This window comes from Magnolia sinica, chromosome 1, assembly GCF_029962835.1.
Source record: "Magnolia sinica isolate HGM2019 chromosome 1, MsV1, whole genome shotgun sequence".
NCBI classification, from domain to species: Eukaryota; Viridiplantae; Streptophyta; class Magnoliopsida; order Magnoliales; family Magnoliaceae; genus Magnolia; species Magnolia sinica.
The window spans coordinates 14972310-14976288 of record NC_080573.1 but is presented as its reverse complement, the minus strand read 5'-3'; the positions used below and the strand labels follow the sequence as shown (position 1 = coordinate 14976288).

General features: G+C 42.3%; 1 pseudogene; it reads right to left on the bottom strand.

The window, feature by feature from the left end:
* Positions 1 to 620: 620 nt before the first annotated feature.
* Positions 621 to 1888, bottom strand: LOC131244146 (probable F-box protein At4g22030; annotated as a pseudogene).
* Positions 1889 to 3979: the final 2091 nt, after the last annotated feature.

Sequence of the window (3979 nt, the reverse complement as noted above, 5' to 3'; positions counted from 1 at the left end):
TCGCCAATGTAACGACACCGATATTATCACCGATATTATCAGTGATATTTTGATAATATCGCCGATAATTTAAACACTGATGTTCATTATTCGGAACACATCTCCTAATTATTTGGTTTAGAAAATACTTAAACAGATTAGGATTATTCCAAAAAAAGCTACGTACCTTCGTTAAGAATCTTTTCTTATCTAGTGATGTCCAATAAATTAATTGACAATTTTATAATTACAAGATAATTTGCTATGTCAACGTACCAAAGTAATTGGGATACAACAAATAATTATTCAACCGGAAAAGTGTCTTTGATTGGTGAACTCTCAATGGAATCCAAAAGAACAAATAAAGACAAGTGATCCGCTGCCACGTTCTCTACTCCTTTCTTAATGATCCATAAGATCCAATGAAAAGAAAGGTTTCTACTGTACTCACAGTCCATTTGAATGTTAGGTTATGTTACAATATCTGTGAGCGAAAGAACATTTGAAAACGATTCCAAAAAGTGACTTGCATTTGAATGTCTGGACAGAGCGTGTTAGCTTATGTTACAATATCATACATCCAAATAAAAAAGGAAAAGGATAAAGAATTATATGTACAAGAGATGTCGTTTCTTCGAGACTCAGAAGAGCTTCCCAGCAAACTCATCCATTTTGTCTCTGCCTGCATTCTCAGAAGAAGAAGATGATGAAGCGAGATTTCTTAGCTCAGAGAGACACCTTCCTAACCGCAGAGCCAGCTTCATCTCAAACAATTCCCCATTCTCTCTCTTGTGGAGCTCTCTTTCCCTAAGGTTGAATTCAATGGACTCTTCCAAGAGGCGGTAGGAGCCAGCGCAGTTCCGATACATCTCAAATACCATCCCCACCTGTCCACCATGTTCCATTGTGTTTACAATGCTTGCCAATGCTCCACCAGCGACACTGACCAATGCCGCCCATGACCCATGTGAAGTAGACCCAATGAAAGGTGTTGAGACTGCAGCAAGACTAGTGAGTAGAGGACCGGAGGCGGCCAAAATCCTATTAACTTTCAACACCAACTGGCTTAACCTAACATACTCGGCAGTGTCCTTTCTCCTCAAGACTGAGAGAATGCCCCTCATTTCCTCTTCAAGCTTCCCATTCCAAGCATTCTTTCCATTTTCCGCAGGAAGTGGTTGTGGTTGTTCTGGTCTTGTATGGTGTAGTGGCCACCATCTGGTAGGCTCTACTACAACTGGGAACTTCTCGAGCATTCCCGGAAGCAATGGAAGAGGGTATGCCTTGTCGAGCGCAAGCACTTTCTCCATCTCATCCTTCACATCCATAGAGTAGGAGTCCTGAGAGGGAGGGTGGTTTGTATCTGAGCATGGAGCTGTCGGAACAACCGAGCGGCGTTCCTTTGCTCCTCGGCAAGCTGGGAGGATTGGATCTTGTTCACTAACAAAAGCAGCCCCGTGGCCGCAGAATACAAGATAGTAGAAGACATATTCAATGCCATGAATGGGGTGGTCTCAGACAGGACAGCGGAGAGTCCGGTGATGGTCGCTGCCGTGAGGGTGATGGCATTGATGGAGTTGACAAGGAGAGTATTCCAGTTATTCCGTTGTTCTTCGATGTTTGTGTGCATCTCTGCCCTATCAGCAACCGCCTCGGCTATTGCATAAAGCTTGGCAACGGTGGCCATGGTGTCCGCATCATCCCCAGCAACCACTTTCCTTTTTGTTTGGACGGTGGTAAGTATTTGGGTTTCACTACGGCTATTGAGATCATCATCGTTTCCAATCGGTAGCTTGGGAAAAGAGAACTGGTTCTTCCTAATTTTGGGGGCATGGAGAGCTGCAGCAAATCTAGAACGTTGAAGTGATGGCGGCGTGGATGCCGGAATAGAAGCTTGCATGGCTGCCATTTGCATTTTCTCTCTTTCCTATGGGAATTGGGTTGAAAATATATGGGTGAAGGAGGTATAGGATTCAAGTGTTGTATTTTGTTTTAAAATAGCATTAAAATTTGAATTTTCAAATTTTCGGTAATTTCCCTCCAATTTTGAAAAGTTGTAGTATTTTTGTGTTGTGGGTTTTGTCCCACATCAGATTTGAAAAGGTAAACTATCTTGTATATAAGATAGTCTTTTTGCTAGGGCTTGAGCCCCTTTCGGGGGCATGTGAATTTGGTCCTGTGGGGGCTATGCCAATAGCTCTAATCTATGCCATTAACCACACACGCGCCGCCGAGCCGAGCCGAGCCGAGTCCGTGTCCGTGTGCGTGTGCGCGTGCGCGATGCGACGGGACGGGACGGGCGGGTGCGAGTGGGGTGCGGTGTGTGTGTACTCGCGTGGGTGTGTGTATGGGTACTCGCAGGATCGTATATGCGGGAGTGTACTCGCACTTGCGCCTTTTTGTTTTAAACCAGAGAGATCGTCCCTTCCGGTTGGTCGCCTCTGTTGGGTTTAAACCCAACGGACCTAACCTTTTGAAAAGGGTGCTTATGCACCACTTGAGTCTATATAAAGACAACCGATTCCAGTTATTAAAGATACGAAAAATTCTTCTATTATAAAACGCTCTCGATATTCGGTTTTAAGCACTTTCTACTGAGTTCATCGCGAGTCAACTCAGGCACTTTCGGATTAAACTGCAAGTGGTTCGAGCCCGTGTACAGGGAGTCCACTGGGACCGGTCATAGTCGTTGTATCCTGGAGGTCGATTACTGAAATCTGTTGCACTTGGGACGCCGTCCAAGGGGGAGCAAATTCGATTTCAAGCCGAGTGACTCGTCCGCCCCGACTCAATTCAATAAGTTCTTCTTTCTCAAAATTTATTTTCCTTTTTTGGTTCTCGATTTTTAATAGTCTATTTAATTCAACCAAATATTCCAACAATCTTGAAATCGAACTGTTGAATTACATAGACTGTGGCTACAGTAACAGTAAATGCTTCTGCTGAGTTAGCCAAAATCGAACCGTTCGCTGGACAATGCTTTAAACGGTGGAAACAAAAACTGATGTTCGCACTGACCACCCTTAAAGTTTCATACATTTTATCTGAATCATTTACTATAGATCCAGCAAATCAAACTGAAGTAACAGATGAAAATATTTGTAAAAATTATATTCTAAACTCTTTATCCAACTAACTATATGACGTGTCTGCTAAAGACATATGGACTAATTTGGAAAAGAAATAAATATTAGAAGATGCAAGCACTAAGAAACATGCAATTGCTAATTTCCTTCATTATGAAATGACAGACGATATACCTGTCACAAATCAGATTCACAATTTTCAAAGTCTAGTTCACGAACTATCGACAGAAGGAATTAAGTTGGATGAAGTGTTTCTTTCAAGAGCACTAATAGAAAAGTTACCGCCCTCCTGGAAAGAATATAAGAATAGAATGAAACATAAAAAGAACGGTGTTTCTTTGGAAACCACTATCGTACACATACGAATAGAGGAGGCCAATAGAATCAGGGACCAAAAAGAAAATAAAAATGAGATAGATTCAAAGACGAATCTTGTGGAATCAAGTCGGGCAAATAATAAGAAAAAGGGCAACTGTCATAACTGTGGCAAACCTGGACATTATGCAAATGAATGCAGGCTCAAAAAGAATAATACAAACAATCAATTCAAGAAAAAGGAAAACTGCTACAACTGTGGAAAGCCTGGGCATCATGTCAAAACCTGCAGGCTTAAGCTAATCTTAAAGAAACAGGCAATGAGTCGACATGATAGTAGTTGTAGTGTCAGAAGTCTTCCTTGTAAACAACTTGGAGTGGGTACTAGACACTGGTGCAACTAGGCATATGTGCAAGGATCGTAGCATGTTTTCCTCCTACCAAGTATCAGGAGATGATGAACAGGTGTTCATGGGTAATGCTAGAACGTCTCCAGTTGTAGGGAAAGGGAAAGTACTTCTGAAACTCACGGAAAGACTCTGATGCTGAATGATGTCCTACATGTGCCCGACATTAGAAGAAACTTAGTCTCCGGTTCA